Source organism: Pteropus medius, unplaced genomic scaffold (genome assembly GCF_902729225.1).
Source record: "Pteropus medius unplaced genomic scaffold, Ma_sr-lr_union100, whole genome shotgun sequence".
Classification (NCBI taxonomy): Eukaryota; Metazoa; Chordata; class Mammalia; order Chiroptera; family Pteropodidae; genus Pteropus; species Pteropus medius.
This window is the reverse complement of record NW_024351729.1, coordinates 20,925,902-20,944,622: the sequence shown is the minus strand read 5'-3', so window position 1 is coordinate 20,944,622 and position 18,721 is coordinate 20,925,902. Positions and strand designations below refer to the sequence as shown.

Here is an 18,721-nt window from a genome sequence, read left to right as displayed (position 1 = left end):
GGCTTCCACGCCCTCTCCCAGCTCGCCACTCTTCCTGCATCTTCACCTGTTCACCAACCCAGAGGTTCTCTAAAACCCGTCCTCTTGGGGTTTTATGGAGGCTACAATTACATAGACATGATTGATTCAATCACCGGCCGTTGCCAGTTGATTCAATCTCCATCCTTTCTCCCCTCTTTGGAGGTGTGTGTCTGTGTGTGGGGAACACTAAAAGTTTCAACCCTCAAATCACTAGGTTGGTTCTCCTGGCAACCAGCCCCCACCCTGGGGTGCTACCAAAGTCATCTCATTTGCATAACAAGAGACACTGTATCACTCTCAACACTTACAAAATTCCTAGGGTTTCCGGAACTATGAGCCAGAAACTACAGACAAAAAGACTAAATACAATCTACGGCCATGCCACCCTGAACAAGCCCGATCCCGTCTGATCTTGGAAGCTAACTTGGATGGGAGACCATCTAGGAAGACCAGGTGCTGTAGGCATTAAAAAAAAAAGTTACTTTTCTCCACCTATCGTGGTGCATGCAGCTAGTGTTACCGCTGAGTGTTACTCGCCATGTTTCTCACAAGACTTTCAGGATCAAGTGGTTCCTGGCCAAGAAACAAAAGCAGAATCGGCCCATTCCCCAATGGATTCAGATGAAAACTGGTAATAAAATCAGGTACAACTCCAAGAGGAGACACTGGAGAAGAACCAAGCTGGGCCTGTAAGAAATCACACATGAGATGGCACACATATTTCTGCTGTATCCAGGATGCTTGGATGTTACTAAGGTACTGAGAAGATCACTACTATCTGGAGAGTTGGGCATGTTTTATTGAGAAATTATTGGAAAAATGATTTTCTTCTTTGTGTAATATGCTTCTGCACGAGTAGGTTGGTTCAGTAATAAATATGTGAAGCTTTAAAAAATAAAATAAATAAAAAATTTAAATTAAAAAATTTTTTAAAATTAAAAAAAAAATAAGGGATTGTAAGCTGACAAGGTCCTTGAAATCTGTGAGATCAACCAAGGGTTGCCTCACTTAAAAAAAAAGAAAAAGAAAAAAAGAAAGAGAAAATTATAAAAAAAAAAGACTAAATATATATGAGAAATAAAAACCAAATATATATATTTTTATAAATCACAATATTACAGAACTTTAAATATTTATTATAATTGAACAAAAGACAAGTATGTAGGAAAAAAGAGGAAAATAATAAAAAATATTAGTGTATCACATGTAGAAAGAGTAAGTATTGCTCCATGAAACTAGAATTCAGTTGTGTGTGAGGGGGTGAATGGGAGTATGTGGAGTATGTGTGTGTATACAATGTTGGGATGTAAAATGTATTTCTTTTTTTTTTAACATTTTATTTATTTCTTTTTTTTTAAATTTTTTCCCCCTCCCGTCTCCCCTCTGGTAACCACTAGTCCATTGTCCACGTCCATGAGTCTCTATTGGTTTGTCTTGCTCATTTGTTGCTTTTGGGTTTATATCCTACTTATAAGTGATATCATGTGATTTTCAACCTTTTCTGTCTGGCTTATTTCACTTAGTATGATTATTTCAAGGTCCATCCATGTTTTTGCAAATGGCAGTATTTCATCTCTTCTTATGGCTAAGTAATATTCTATTGTATATATGTACCACAGCTTCTTTAGCCATTCATCTATCGTAGAACACTCCGGTTGCTTCAATGTCCTGGCCACTGTGAAGAATACTGCTATGAACATCGATGTGCAAATATCTTTTCAGATATGAGTTCTCAAGTCTTTGGGGTAAATGCCCGGTAGAGGGATTGCTGCATCATATGGTAGATCAATTCATAGTTTTTTGAGGAACCTCCATACTGTTTTCCATCGTGGCTGTACCAATTTGCAGTCCCACCAGCAGTGTATAAGGATTCCTATTTCTCCACATCCTCTCCAACATTTGTTATTACTTGTCCTGTTGATTATAGCCATGCTAACAGGTGTTAAATGGTATCTCATTGTGGTTTTGATTCATATTTCCCTAATAGCTAGTGATATTGAGCATCTTTTCATATATTTGTTGGCCTCGAGGGAGAAGTGTCTGTTCAGGTCCTCTGCCCATTTTTTGATTGGATCGTTTGTTTTTTTGTTGTTATTGAGTCATATGAGTTCTTTGTATGTTTTGGATATTAGTCCCTTTTCGGAAGCATTGCTTGCAAATATCTTCTCCCATTCAGATGGTTGTCTCTTTAGCTTGTTGACGGTTTCTTTTGCTGAGCAGAAGCTTTTTAGTTTGATGTAGTCCCATTCATTTATTTCTGCTTTTACTTTCCTTGCCTTTGAAGTCAAATTAGTAAAATCCTCTTTAAGTCCAAGGTTCTTGAGTTTAGTTCCTATGTTTTCTTCTATGCGTTTTATTGTTTCAGGTCTTATATTCAGGTTCTTAATCCATTTTGAGTTACTTTTGGTGTGTGGTGATGGACAACAGTCTAGTTTCATTCTTTTACAGGTGGCTTTCCAGTTTTCCCAGTATCAGTAAAATGTGTTTCTTACTGTGGGTCAAAAAAGTTTGAAATCACTATTTTAGGTTAAATCACCATTCCTCATAAATTCCACCCTTAACGCTTTTGACCCCCAAACAAACACTTCCTCTCTTCCTCTGACACACATTCACCCCTTCCTTTCCCTTCCTTTCCCTTGGAACCCCAGAGACCTGCCCTTTCTCTCCCTCTCTGATGCCTAAATTGGGGGTCCCTTCCACTGTAGGATCCTTGCCCCTCATGGGTGCGGACAAGTGGAAGACAGTGGAATGGTCTACATAAGGGCAGCCCCTGGGGCTGGGACGAGACAGGGAGCAGAGAGGGAGCAAGTCTGACATTTTCCAGTTAGGGAATGCAGAAGAAACTGAAGGAAGCCGGCTTTGGGTTAAATGACGAGGGGAGTAAAGGTAGGGTTTGGGGTCACTTCTGAGGGAAAAAGAACATTCCTGCGGGAGTGGGGTTGATCTACAAGATAAAAAGTAAAGGAATGCCTGGAAGGGGAATCTCTAAAACAGTCAGGAGTCAGCGTGCTCTAAAAAGGCCAGCTTGAGAAGAGAGTTGACATGTGGGGCAGGCAAAGGGAACACTGGAGAAGGCTCAAAACCGTGTCCCTGTGCAGGTAGGGCTCAGCCCGCAAGGCCGTCCTGACTCTGCAGAAAGGGGTTCCCCCGGAGGCCTGAAAATCACTTCTGACTTTGCATGGCTCCCCACCCTGCCCCCCACATCGCCTCCCCCTCCTCTGCTAGGAGAAGTAAATAACCTCTAGTTGCTCTGGGTTAATCCAACTTACCTGAGGCAGTGATGACTTTAGCCTCTGGCCCCTGTGGCTTTGTTCATTCCAGTTTTCTCTCTGATGGTGCTAAGGGATGCCCACTTGGCACAACAAAGCCTGATGTCCAGACCGGGCCCCTGTACAAGTCCAGGGCTCTCTCTGGCACAGCCCCCTCCCCATCCGTCTTCTCTCATCCAGTGTTTTCATCAGGTTGAGAGCAGAGGAAATTAACAGACCCTCTCCAGCAGCTCGCCAGATCTTTTCTCACACCCAAACCCCTAGGAGAAGGGAAATAGTCTGTATCATCCAGAGTCTCATCCTTGAAAGTATCTTAGTAGCTTAACATTAGAGTCCTAGACTGGGCTGGCAGGACAAAGGGATCTGGGAGACACTAATTCTATCAGCCAATCCCTTTGCCTCATCCCTTTTCCTCAGTACCCTCAAGAAAGCAGGTCTGAGAGTCCTATCACCTTGCACTCTGTTTGGGTTTGGTCTCTCATTTGTACAAGGTGGGGCTTCTATCGAATGACATCTAATACCCTTCATTGATAAACTATTCTGTTACAGGTGTTACACAGGGTTAAGACAGGTAAAGGGAATGAGCAAAGACTGCCAGGAATAATACAACAGAGAGTGGGGCGGGATGGAATGGGATGGAGCAAATGGGAAAACATTCACTCGGCCTCAAGGGGCAGCTTCTACTCCACTCCTGCCAGTGGAAGAAACCTGAAATTTTATGTAAAATCTCCAAAATTTTAAATGCTGACACCTAATTTCAAAATTTTTTACCCACATACAGGCCAAGCAAGAACATCTGCAAGCCTGACTCCAGCCTGTGGGTACCAGTTTTCCACGTCATTCAATGGTTCTCAAACTTAAGCACGCATCATGCTTGCTTGATGAAACACAGCTTGCCAGGCCCCATCCCAGAGTTTCTTATTCCAGAAGTCCTGCCCAGGTTCTGAGGAACTGCATTTCTAACAATCTCCTGGACAATGCTGCAGCAGCTTCTCATGAGGTATTGTCAACATTCCAGGTCCCTAATTAAACAAGTAGAGTGATGATGATGATGATGATGGTAGTGGTGATGATGGTAGCGATGGTGATGATGATGATGATGATATGATGATGCCAGTGAAGAAAATAACAGCCAGCTTAAAACAAGTTTTACATGCGGTTCTTTACATGCCTTAAGGTCTTTAGTCTTCACAATTGCCCCAGAAGTAAGCATTATAAATAGCCCCTCATTACAGATGAAAATAGCTAATAGGTGGTGAATTTGAAGCCAGACAGTGAGACACTAGAGACTACCTCCCTTCAACAAAGGTTCCCGGCTTTCTTCTTACACACTTCATCACATATTCAGGTCCTCTAGATCATACTTTTTATGGGGATGTCAAAATAAATTGTGGGTTAGTTAACCATTAATTCATTCGATGAATGTTTGAGCTTAAAATGTAACTGCAAGTCATGCTAAAATGAGGAATACAGCAAGCAAGGTAAAGAAAGGGATAGGGAATGATGCGGGGAGGGGAGCAGGGGTGTTTTAAAATAAAGCAATCAGGAAAGGCCTCTGCAAGGAGGTGACATTTGAACAGAGACCATATGAAATGAGGAAGTAAGGAAATGAGAAAGGGGGGGCAGCAAGTGCAAAGGCCCTGGGGTGGAAACAAGTGTGGCATATTCTAGGACCAGCGAGACCAGTGTGCTAGGAAGAATAGGGAGCCATGGGAGGACTTTGAGCAGGGAAGTGATCTGCTCTGATTAGGTTTGCACCAGGATCCCTCTGGTCGCAGGGCGAAGACCGACTGCAAGGAGGCAAGAGTGGAAAAAATGGAGTTGGTATCTAAATGATAGGATGCTCAGAGATGCCTGATAGATGAGCTGCTGCAAACTGTCTCAGCCTCGGTGGATGGGGGAGGGAACTGGTGAGGGATAAGAAAGAGGAGAGGGAAAAGAAACGCATGCCGCATGCAAAAATTAAAACTATCTGACAAGTCAGGGCATGGGAAGTTCTGTCTCCTTGATGGGAACCCAGGATGATGTAGGAAGAGAGGAGACAGCCATCCTGACTCCCAGTCTCGGCACACGGTGCCCTACTTTGCTGGGGAGAAGAGATGACTACCCGTGTGGGGTTTGGATCAGCAGAAAGTTGGTCCCAGTCTGCAGATCTCTCTCCTATTAAGCCTATGTAAAGTGCTTAAAATTTCCCATTAAGGGAGATGGAAATATTTGAAAATTGAATTGTGGTAATGGTTACACAACTTCATAAATTTACTAAAAGTCATGGAATTTACTAAGGGGTGAACATAATGGTATGCAAATCTTATTTCAATAAAGTTGTTAGAAAAGAAAATATATTTGCCCACAAAGGAATCATCTTTTAAACTTAAGTTTTTAAGAGTTTGCCTATCACTATATAGAATAAATTTACTAAAAGTCATCAAATTTACTAAGGGGTGAACATAATGGTATGTAAATCTTATTTCAATAAAGTTGTTAGAAAAGAAAAAATATTTGCCCATAAAGGAATCATCCTTTGAACTGAAAGTTTTTAAGAGTTTGCTTGTCACTATATAGCCTACAGCACTTTAAAAATATATAAGGTAACATCCAACTAATGGAATAACACTGGAAACCATAGGAAAATATTCACTAAACAAATGTAAGAGTTCTGTTTCAAAAACAAATGAGATATAAAACCATGTATATAATTTCAATTTTGTTATGTACTGTGTATGTGTGTATATAAGAGGGGAAGGGAGGGAGAGAGAGAGAGAGAGAGAGAGAGAGAGAGAGAGAGAGAGACCCAGACATTAATTCTGAGTGTTGAGATTCAGTTTTATTTCTGTTTTTTTATTCCCAGCTTTTTGATTTCCCAAATTTTCGTGATAAATGTTAATAGTAAAGATGCCCCATTAAACAAGTGGGTACAAAGTAAAACTTGTATAAAATTTAGTTAAGGGAAAAAATGGCCAGAAAATAGGTCATTGCTGTGCAAATTGTATGTAAGATTAGGCTTGGGAAGAGACAAAGCAAACAGGAGAAATGGAATAAATTACAATGTAAATCATGGAAACAGACGATTTCAACATTTTTCTCTGCTTATATATATTTTCTCACTTTTCTACCATGAACACGTATTATTATTAATGAAAAAGAGGCATAAAATCTTATAAACCATCGGTACTGTGATGTTACAGATTACTTTCTGCTTTTTCGTGGACTATTTCATTTTTGTTTCTCCACCGTGAAGACTTAATTTAGTTCGAAGATTCCACAACTATTTATGGAACGCTTGTTCTGTGCCAGGCACTGTCCTAGGCACGACAGGAAATGGAGGCGTCAGTGAGGCAGATCAGGTCTCTTTTCTCAAGTAGCTCGTCCCACCAGCCAGGGACTCAGATGTGGATGCAAAGAAAGAAGCCGCACCTTGCGGGTCACGGGTGCGGAGATGCACATAGAAGGTACAAGGGGAGTTCAGTCAACTAGTCAGCAAAGATGCTTTTTCAAAAAGGAAATTCTATTATTATAGTGCAAACACATCTGACAAAAGCAATCTCTCTGGTTTTACTAGATTGCCAAGTACACATCTGTGATGGCCTGAGTTATATGAGTAGGTGGGACTTGCAAAGATCTAATAGTGGGCATCTGCTGTGTGTACTTTATAGTCATTTAATCCTCACCGCTGCTCGAGGCATATTGTGAGGGGCGGTAGTTGATAGAAGACTAAACTCTATAGCCAAGCTGCCTGGATTCTAATCCCAGTTCTACTACTGATGGTTACATAACCTCCAGCAAGTTTCTTAGCCTCTCTGTGCCTTGGTTTCTTCCTCCATAAAATGGACATAAGAACAGTACACACCTCATAAGGTTTGTGGCAAGCACTAAACACATCACCACATACTCAGAACTACCTGATACAGAAGGTACTCTAGAATTTTATTATTTTATATTTCTACCCCACCATTTTTTTTCTTCTTAATGAGCCAATTTATGACAGCGAGTGAGCAAATGTTTTTGATCACCTACCGGGTGTCCAATACTGTCCTCTGTTTTGGGAAAGCAAAGAGGCAGACACATGACCCCACCCTGGACCCGCTCACAGGTTAGTGCCGGAGAGAGGCACAGACACCAGAAACGAAGCAAGGCTGGTAATTAGTAACAGTGGTTGCCTAAAATGTTCTAAAGTCCCAGAAAATGCTTTTCTCTCTCTTTCTCTCTCTAATAGTTAAAATGTGGTTCCCATTATCATGTTTACAGTATTTGCCTGTGAAAGAAAGAAGGAAACTAACGTTCCTTGGATATTTGGTGTGCGCCAGACACGGGGATGATTGTCTATAATAGCAGAAGGCTCCATGCTGAGTGCCATATCTGCATATGCTCCTTTAATTCTGTGAAGCAAGGACAGTTATTATCCTCATTTTACAAGTAGGGAAATCTAGGTTCTTAGCTCAGAGGTCAAGTAACTCCCCTTCAGCTATACCAGCAAGAAATTATAGTCAGGATTCAAAAATCAAGCTTGTGCTCTCAACACTCTTCCCAGTGTAATGTTCTATATGTCATTTAATTTAATTCTCATGGTAACTCTTCGAGGGAGATGCTATTATGCCCATTTTTATACATAAGGAAACTGATGTTCAAAAAATTAAATGATTTATCCAAGGTCAAAGAGTTAGTAGCAACAGACCCAGATGCCTCCAAAGCCGTGGTCTTTTCCTAGATACCACGGGGTCTCCCGTTTCCTCTTGTGTGGGTTACGCTTTGAACTTTCACCTGGGCCTGCAAGAGAACATCCTGAATAGGGATGTGGGAGACATGAATTCTCATCCTGACTCTGTCATTTACAAGCATGGCGGCTTTGGACAAATTATTTTTCCTCTTGAGGCCTTCCTGCTCTTACCCATCAAGAGATAATGTAGGGCTCAAAATTCCCAGGAGTCCCCAGAGGAATGTCATAGAAAATAGGCTGAAATCAGATTCTGCTGGAATAAAGCTAGGGTGGCAGCCTAGAGTGGTGCCCAAGAAGTGAAGAAGGAAGAGGTCCCACAACTGTGTGCCAGCCCTCTCTATGGGAAAGGGGTCTCCAATCCTTTCATCTGCCAGAGAAGGAGGTGCAGGATGGCAAGTGTATGACTTCCTCAGGACTGACTCAGATATCCTATTTCATCTTTGTCAACATCAGCAAACATTTGTGGAATGCCACTTATCTGGCTCTGGAGTTACCCACAGTCCCTGTCTCATTGGGGAGACAGGGCATGCACATGAAAGAAAGAGCCAAAAAAAGACGCATAGACCAATGCCCATGGGGCTCTTAGATAAGGAAGCAGGGCTGGGAGAAAAATGGGAAAGACTATAAATTAAGATTGAATGGCCCTGTATGGGAACTCAAAGAAATGTCTCAAACAGGAAAGAAGAGGAAATAAAGGCATCCTGGACTGAGAGAGTTCTAGAAGGCAATAATAGGCATGAATGGACATATTTTGAAACTATTTAGACCAGTTGCCTGTAGTGGAGGCTTTGGAAGATAATTTGAAAAATTAGAGGCCAATTGTGGAAGACTTGAAGTACAAGAATTAGAAAAATGCTTTGTTTTGTTTTTTTATCCTCAAAGAATTTTGAGAAGAGTAATGGGATCACAACAGGGCTTTACAACATTACCTGGAGCCAAGAATGACGAACAGGTTAGAGTCGAGAAGAAAAAATATAACAAGGACAAGCAAAGATCAATCGATTTGGAAAATAAAGCACCATTGATGACCTTGCAATGGCAGTTCCAGAGTGACCTAGGTGGAAACCGAGTCACAAAGGAGGGAGAAAAAGGTAGGCAGTGTTGAAATGAGAAGGAAGAGTATTACAATTCTAGCGAGAAGCTTCAGAGTGAAGAAAAGGTCAATAGGTTGTCAGACAGGTTCAAGGAAAGTTGTATTATTTTTCCCAATAGGTTAAAGACAGAAAAAAGTCAGGAGAGAGAAGGTGCTAGAAGAACAGTGGTAGAAAGGACTCCTAAGGAAAGGCAGACAGGGTTTGCCTGCCCTTTCCCTCACCCTTCTCTTCCAAAACTAAGACATATGGATATATTTGGAAGTTTTAAGGTTTGGCTATAAAGACAAGTGGGTGAAGTTATACAGCTCTCAGTATAAACTCAGCTGGCTTCAATGTCCTCCACAAAAGAGGATTTGAGATTATCGGCTACAAGGGAGATAGAAGGAGAGATTTTTTTGTGTTTTGGTTTGAGTGTCCCTAGAAGCAGACTCAGAGACAAGGATTTGAGACAAGCAGCTTATTTGGGAGCTGATTCCAGAAAGCAGCAGTAAAGGAGCAGGTAAGCGAGACAGGGAGGGAAGGTAGCCAGTAATGGATGCACTCTCAGCCCAGTGATCGCTGTGGGAGCCTCAAACAGTGGAGAGCTCTGGGAACCAGCACAGAATACACTTCTCAGAATTATCCTACAAGAAAAGTGAGAGAGCTAAGGAATTTACCTACCAGCTCCTTTCGGTCATTGGTTTAGGGATGCTTCCAAGGGACACATCCTGCGGACACATTAGTGAACAGTGCCATGCACACTGGCAGAGAGGGCATAGCAGGCTGCGGAAGCCGGGTGCGGGGCATCCGGAAGCGTGCGTGGAAAGGATACCAGCTGAGAAGATATGGTTCCAGCGCCAAGAACATCTGCTAGAGACAAGAACTTGGGCTGAGAAAAAAATGTGTGAAGTAGACAAGGTGAAGTGCATAATAATGGTTCTTCAGGGATACGTAAAGGTAGTCCTTACCAACAGTGAAAGTCAGCCCAGATTAAAGAGTATGAATCTATAATGATCTAACCAAGCAAAATTGGGGCCTGATCAGATTCCAGAAACATTTCACCATCTGAGAGATGAGACCAGGGAATGCAGATGGTCAGAATCAGCTCTGGCCAGGCATAGGCAAAAAAGGGGGGAAGTCATCAGAAAGTCAGGGGATGAAAACATTCGGAGTGCTGGAGACCCAGCAATAGGCTGGCTGTCGCAGCATCTAGACATGATATGGGGATACAAATGTTAATGGCACCACGAACCTCAAAAGCTGGCAATGGAAGATTATTGGTTCTACTGCCCTCATTCAACTGACGAAGGAGCTGAGAGGAACAGAGAAGGGAAGTGACTTGGACAACGTGGCATGGCTAGTGGATTTCAGTGCCAGAATTACAACCCACATGCCCCACCATTGCCTTCGGCTGCTTTCCCTTGGGACAAATCCCAGCAGTTATGAAAGGTCGAAACAGCAGATGGAGAGAAGCGAGAGGGTAAAGGGAGTGTAATCAGAACATGATTGAAGCTGGAGCAGCTGCCTGGTGGGTGACAGTGGAGCCAAGTCATGGCCTTAAGTAGAAGGAGACGGTGTGGCTTTGCCATCAGGATAGCAGTGGCTCCAGCACTCTCATAGGGGAGCGTAGAGGCTAGGAAGGGGATCTTGTCATGTATCTTGCAGCTGTGTTTGCAAAGAAAACAATATTTTTTCCCCCTTAGATCTGGGGGAGGTATTGATGAAGACTGCAGAGAATGAGTTAAAGGCCACACTCCGCCTTCAGCAAACGACTCCTTAGTGCTGTCGTAGATCAAAACAATAGATGGATCGTCAAGATGAACGTCGCAGAGATGGTGTGTGGAAGAAATGTTTGCTTTTGATCATTTAACACTAAGGAATAAGGAATTTGGTTAGACACAGTGAAGATGCAAGTCATACTTTTGGGAATAAATCTAAAGCCCATGAGTCTTAAAAACTGACCTGCTCAGTTTCATAGGACCCCAGAAGCCCACATGACTTTTCTACAACTTCCTGCACTGTTAAGACATGACAAGAAGATGCAAGTCTGACTCTCTAATAGGTTCGTGCCTTGCTTGGGGTTGGGGGAGTATTTAGGCATGGGGACTTAATTACACATGAGAGATCGCATGACAGTCACGCTTAGAAATGATGCATCAACTTGGTCTATACACTGCGGGTAGAGAACCTCAGTCCTGGTCGCACACTGTTGGCGTCCTGCTTGTGGCCTCTGCGACATTTGCTAACCCAGTTTTAAAGGCTATTGTAACTTATTGTCTGGGATTTCCAGAGGCCCCATGTCAGTGGTATTGGAAGGCATTGTCTGAGTTGATTGGGGTCACCTACATCAGCAATGGCATCTGAAGTGGACAGCACCAAAACAGGAAAAGTCTCTGACCAAAGTGGGACCCTGAGGTGCTGCCTTGGGGTGATGCTAGTGATGTGATGAGGTGCCAAGGTTGGAAAGTGGGTGAAACAAGACTTCAGGAGAAGAGGTATTTAATATGGGCTGTTCTAACGAAGGTTCTAAGACCATTCAACGGGAGAGGGACCTCTTTTCTACAAATGGCGTTGGGAGAACTGGGCAGTCACATGTAAAAGAGTGAAGCTGGACCCTGACTTTTCGCCATAATAAAGAATTAACTCAAATATACAGCTGAAACGTACTAGATTTCGTTAACCAATGTCACCATAAAAAATTAATTAACTTAAAAAAATTAACTCAAAATGAATCAAAGAACTAAAAGTAAGCAAAATCTATAAAACTCTGAGAAGAAAATATGGAGGGAGATCTACCTAACATTGGATTTGGCGATGATTTCTTGAATATGGCACTAAGAGCACAGGAAACAAAAGAAAAACTAGATAAATTCTACTTCATCAAAATTAAAAACTTTTGTGCATCATAAGACACTATTAAGAGAGTGAAAAGGAAACCCACAGAATGGGAGGATATATTTGCAAGGCATATATCTAGTAAGAAATTAATATCCAGTTTATGTAAAAAAAACTCCTACAACTCAACAAAAACAAATAAACAACTCAATTAAAATGGGCAGGGATCTTAAAAGCTCTCATCACAAGAAAAACATATCTTTGTAACCATATATGGTAACGGGTATTAACTAGACTTATTGTGGTGATTGTGTCTCAATATATACAAATATCAAATCCTTGTTGCACACCTGAAACTAATATAATGTTATGTGGCAATTACATCCCCATAAATAAAGGAAAAAAATAGACAAAATTGTAAATTTTTATATTATATGTATTTTACCACAATAAACAACAAGAACAAAGGAAAGACATTTAGTTCATGGCAGCGGAATAATAATACAAGATTGAGAGCACAGAGGAGCCAGACAGATATCAGCTGTCCTCCTTCCTCAGGAGAGAGGAAGGGTGTTATCTTCAGGGGAAAAAGAGCATCTGAGACAAATTCGTTTGGGTTAGGCTGAGGTGTAGATGGGCCTGAGCATGCCTGGAAAAAGTACCAGATGCAGAGAGTTTTTGCTTTAAAAAAAAGAAAAATCAAAACCTCAGCGTGGTGTAATGGAAGGATTAGAGAAGAGGAAGAATCACACGAGGGAACAGTGAACGGGTGTGTGTGTGATGATGACGTGTGATATTATTATTATTGTGTATGTGTGTGTGTGTGTGTGTGTGCAGAGCCGTTGGATGAGAAACACACTGGGGTTGAGCTGGTTATTGGTGGAGGGGCGTGTTACCAACTGATTCTCATTTATAGTTCCCAGATTTGGAGGGGACATTAAGACTTGACAATTCAGTGTTATCTCTACAGTGTGGGGCATTTCCTCCCACGGGACAGAACCCACGTCTCACAGGGACAGACTCTCTCACAGCCCTGGTGATCACTCCCATCCAGCTGTGATCGACCTCCAAAAGGCACAAACTTGGTCCTAACTCAGCTTTTCACGTTCCCAGCCCCGGCTCTGGAAGTCACCCAGAGGAAGGAGCAGGATCAGGAGAAATCTCAGTGCGCCTTCCTGTGTATTGTGCTCCCCAGAGCAATGGGAGCCCCCTGTGGCCAGAGCGTCAACAGATTTTGAGCCATGGCAGAAAAAACCTTTTGTCCTTAAGGAATGTGCAGCTTAAGGAGAGAGTGTCATATTCTATAGCTGTGACAAATTAGAAAAAAAAAAAAAAGAGTGGACTTTCCAAGGATGAGGTTAATTGACACCTTAAGCAGAAAACTGAGAAGGGGCTCAGGAAAACGAAAATGAGAAAAGCCAGCTGTGGCCCAGCAGAAGTCAAATTAATCTCTAGCTTGTCAAAAGTAAAACAGAGATGAGCGCCAACGTGACCTAAAACCCCTACTAGTCAATGAGCTTCCCAGAGGCAGAAAATGTCACATTTGATCCCCTGGTGACCTGTAAGACGTCTGGCCCTCAGCAGGGTCTCACCATCATGTGTAGAATGAACAAGGGATCCAATACAAGAATAAAGAAGTGAAAGAATGATGGCTTAGCCTCCCATTCCGGCCCACGTTTCACTGATAACAGTAATAAAGTGAAGGACAAAGTGGCCTGAATTATTACAGTATTTTGACTGTTATTAACTTTGCGCAAAAACTTTTTGCTTATCTGGGATAATGAGTGTACTGTTTATCTGGGATAATGGGTGTACTTGGATGGGTAATAAATAAATTAATGAGCAGAGAAATAAAGTCCTGCAATGGAAGTGATTTACAGCTTACGAAGCTATTACACACACATTTTTTTTTTCCATAGAGCCCATAAACCACCCTGTGCACAGGCATGACAAATATTACTTTTTCCATTGACAAATAATGAAACTGGAATTTAAATAACTTAACTACAATCACAGAGCTAATAGTGGCAGAGTACAGATTTAAACCCAGATCTGATTTTAAATGCCCTTCCTGACCTATATAGTTCTCATTCCCAGGGGGTCTACGCTCTGGAAAAATAACTCCGCCCATGTGTCCGGCCAGGTCAACTCCTCGAAGAGTCTTCTTTTGTGATCCAGGTGTCCATGAATAACATTTGGTCTTATTTTGTACGGGTTGTTAATTTTTTACAAATGACGCAATTAAATTGTGAAATGTGTAACTCAAGTATTCATGTTTCCCCCCACCAACAAAACCGTTGATCCCATCTCTCATGAACATCAGAAATTCCCATTTTCATTTTTGCCCTTTCCGTGGTTGCCCTCTGCCCCGCTGTACACGTCATTTCTCTGCTCATGTCTCCGGACACTGGTCTTCCTTTTTGAACTGGAGCATTTTTGCCATGCCATGTGCTGCCTCACTCACTTCCAATGTCTGTTCTCCTCCCTCTTTACTTTTCCCCAAGGCTCTGGAGCTGCTTTCTTTGGAGACAGTGTGTATCCACTCTTTCTTTCCAGAGCTTTGGCCAGCTGGCCCCAGAAATCAATCAGTGGCCCATCAGAGACCAGGCTAGCAGCTGTCACTCCCACCATGGAATTTAGGTAAGTCCCCCAGAGGCCCGTTAGTGCAAACATTTCATGAGTCAGCTCAACTTCACGGAATTCGTCTATTTCCTGCAGGCTCCTCAAGCCTTGTCCTTGTCTTTCTCTGTTAAGTCATCAATTTCTACTCTAGGAGGATGGACTCTGTTTAATTTCCACTTTTCCTTTTTTAAAATTGACTGCCTGATTTCCCAGGAAGCTTCTGTAGCCTCAAGCATCCTCCATCTTCTTCGTTCTATCCTTCTCATAGATCTCTCTTGCCCATTTTTAAAGTTTTCCTTCTTGGTCTCATTTGGTGCTTTAAAATTTCAGGCAGCCTGCCAACCCCCCAGCCTTCGTAGGTGGTGTGCATGTCCTTCCTGCTAGTTGGGGCGTTGGAAGGAGCTTCAGAGAACTTCCCGTCCAGGACTTCCTCACCATGCATCCTTGCGCTTCTGCAGAAGCTGCGATGCTCTGAAGTGCCGTTCAAAATGTCAACGGTCTGCGTACTTTTCTGAGGAGAGAGTCCATAGGTTCTATTCCCAGAGACCAGATGGGATGGTGGCTCAGGCCCCTCCTCTGGTTTAGCCTCCTCATTTCACGAATGCAGAAATGGAGACCCACAGAGAGTTACTGGCTCATGGGACACTGCCAGATCTGTGTGGATTTTCCTGCCCCGAGGCTTCCCTACACTTTAATTCCTCCCTTTAATTTTCTCTTTGGGTTCTTGCTTTTCCACATGGGCACGCACATTTAGTTCGCCCTCACACTTACTTATTCAATACTTACGGCTAGCTTTATAATGCATGAGGCCTCGCAGGGGGTGGGGAAGTGCATTGTTTGTTGTAATTGTTTGTTGGGCCAGCTGCCTCAGGGATTGTAACCTTGAGGCCAGTGTACCCTGGGTCCCTGGATTGAGGGTGGGTGAGAGGCCCATGTTCAGGTATGTGCAAACAGTCCTCAACACTGCCAGCCAGGAGGGCAGACACACCCCATCCCATGTGAAACACCATGCCCGACCCCACTTCAACCCTCTCTGTGCCCGCACCCAGGCCAGAGTGGACTAACAGCAGAGCGTGGCCCACCAGCACACTGGGCAGAGGGCAGCAGCCACTGTGGAGTGGGGTGGGGAGGGGAGAGGAGGCCAGACAGGGTTCAGGATCCAGAGGACGTGAGCAGAGGCTCCAGACCTCTTGTGCACGCTCCACTGTCCCACTGGACTTCGCTTACAAACACAATCACGGGTGCAAATGGTGAGAATCTCAAGATGGCAACAGCAGAGCATTAAACCAAGTGCCGGTCCTGTGCCCGTCACAAGCCCACGAAGAACCCAAACAGCGTTGCACAGGTTTCAAAGCACATTTGCATCCTTGCCTTTATTCTGACCTTTGAATTTACCAAATGTCTTTAAACTCCGTTTTACGAGTGCAGACAAAACTCCAAGGTAGTAGGCACAGGTTAAACACATGAGTTCTGGAGTTCATTCAAATATGGTCTAGGACACTTACTTCACCCCTGTGGGCCTCAGTTTCCTACTTTGCAAAAGACTAATCATCTCTTCTTCAGGGTTGTAGTGAGATTACAACAAACAATGCACAGAATACATTCTATAGTGCCAGATGCAGTCTGTGTGCTCCCCGAACGGATATATCAGCTTAACCAGGGGCTTATCTGGCTTTCCCCAAAATCCTATTCATGAACACTAATTCTCTATATTCACATGCCATCTGTACCATTATTGGCTTAATATTTTTATTTTATAGGATAACTTAAATTTATTTTATAGGATAACTTTATTCTAGTGTCATAAATGAAAGACCAATATTGCTCACCTTAAATAGAAGGTAATCATAAATATAAAGTTATGGAAATGACAATGGTATAAAAATCTAGCCTGATACCTTTCTTGCTGAAAACTTAAGAGCCTGTATTTTCTTTGTTAAGGAGGGTACCCTGCCAGGTACCAACAAGTCCTTAGAGTTAGCAAGTATTAAAGGTTAGCTCCGCCTGAGACTTGTCTTCAACTTCATCCGCAGAGAATCAATTTGTCACTATTCTCTTCAGTGGTATTGTGTGCCTGCTGGTCTTTGTCTCAGTGATCATGATTCTTGTATCTTGGTTTGCCTGTTATACTTTGGGAAATACTAAACACGGGGTTAGGAAGTGGTAGAGCCAAGGTTCACAAGACACGTAATGTGACTGCAAAAAATTAAAAACCCACGCAAACCAATTCCAAATGTTTTTCATGGACACATGCATTGAAAGAATTCGCATCAGTTTCTTAATAGCGATTGGCTCTAAAGGGGGAAAGATGAGGAAAAGCTTGTGGTGAAAGGGACTTTACCCATATTTGTAATGTTTTAACTATTTTATCAAAAATGCTCCAAACAAATAGGAAAATATTTTTACTGTTGCTAATTCTGCATAACAAGAGCATGAGTAGTTAGTATTCTTCAGACTTTTATGTATTTCTTAATTTTGTTAATTTAAAAGAAAAGAAAAAGAAAGAGAAGAAAAAAGTTTTGATCAGGCAAAATGCTCCTAGATGAGGTTGTTGGGAAGGATTGAAAATGCTTTAATGAGTAAGGCGTTTAGTTTTAGTTTGCTAAGGTCGCCATAATAAATACCACACACTGGGTGGCTTCAAGAACAAAAAATTATTTTCTCACAGTTCCGGAGGCTGGAAGTCCAAGATCAAGGTGCCGGCAGGTCCAGTTTCCTCTGAGGCCTCGCTCCGTGGCAGGCAGATGGCTGCCTTCTCACTATGCCTTCTATTGGTCTTCCCACTGCACATGTCTGTGTCCTAATCTCTTCTTCTTATAATCAATGACACCAGGCAGAATGGATTAGGGCTTACCCTAATTATCTCTTTAAAGAATATCTCCAAATACTGTCACATTCTGAGATTCTGGGGGTTGGGATTTCAACATATGAATTTGGAGGACACAGTTCCGCCCATAATAAGTGTCTAACTGATGACCTCTGCTTACCTATCTCATCGCCCAGGAGTTTCCTGTCACCTCCCTTTACTGACTCTGCTGCCTTCCCCTCCTCTTACCAATGCCATGTATCATCAGGGAGGTTTCCTGAATGCCCCACTGACCTCCCCTTCTTGATCCATCAATTCCTGTTTCCTCCAGCCAACTGACCGAGTACCCCTCACCCCACTTCACCCTCCTCCTCACCTCAGCTCAGCCCTGCCCGCTTCCTTTGAGTCCACTTCTATCTTGGATCCTCCACTCGGAAGCCCATTGGTGCAGCTTCTGCCCAGGCTGAAACTCTGCAGCTTCACCAAGTTCAAAGCACCCATCCATGGACAACACAAGAAAGACATTTCCCCCAGCTCGGACATAGCCCCTGAATGCCCATGTGCCTCTGTCCTGTCTCCCTTCTTGAGCTATATCACAGCAGGTGTGTCTGTGGCTCTTTCTTGCCCATTCGTCTTAGTGGTTCTTATCATTTTCAGGTCCCAGACTGTATCAGTCAGCATCCAATAAAAAGAGCAGAAACCTCTCTAGACACTTAGTCAGAGGGAATGAATTTAGTATAGGGAATTGTGTACATGGGGGACTGGGAGAGCCGAGAAGTCAGACAGGGCATGGTGAGGGACATGAACATGGTGGCCCACGTGAACAAGGGTGACACCCTGGAGATGGTGGAGCAGCCGGAGAGAAAGAACTTGGGCCCAACGCTTCATGGAGCCGCCACGCTAGCTCTGAACTAGGTGAGCCCAGGCTGCTAAGTGGAAGAAAAAGAACTATAATGTTGAAGCCATTGTCACTCGGAGTTTCTTCTGGGGCAGCCAAACTCATATGTAGCAAATGCATCTCTGCCTGTTTGGGGCAGTTTGCAAAGAGAGCCATGTCCCCTCTCTGAGGAGACAGAGCTGTGGCCTTGCCTTCTGAATACATTTAGAGGCAATCATCATACTCGAATGGGTGCTGGAACCAGCTGTTTCTGTTTACCTAGAAATAAGGATTTCATGGAGGTGGAACTTTCAGTGCTTATTTGGGGAGAGTCCCAGGCAAACTGAGGGGAGCTGGTCATCCTACCTACTCCTTGTGCTTAGAGCAAGAGTTTGCTTCCTCAAACAGAAAAGCACTTGCCAGAGTCCCAAACCCATCCCGTCCTCACACAACCCAGTCCAAACCATAATGCAGGCCACGGCCCTCACTGAGTCCGATTGCCTC

At 43.1% G+C, this 18,721-nt stretch overlaps 1 long non-coding RNA gene across 1 annotated transcript; it reads right to left on the bottom strand.

Moving 5' to 3' along the window:
- Positions 1–2,450: 2,450 nt before the first annotated feature.
- LOC120587633 (uncharacterized) lies at positions 2,451–18,306 on the bottom strand. The gene is made up of 3 exons (XR_005649052.1): positions 17,201–18,306; positions 3,291–3,550; positions 2,451–2,512 (listed from the first exon to the last, which is right to left on the bottom strand). It is a non-coding gene; the product is annotated as an uncharacterized LOC120587633 (long non-coding RNA).
- Between the last annotated feature and the right edge of the window lie 415 nt (positions 18,307–18,721).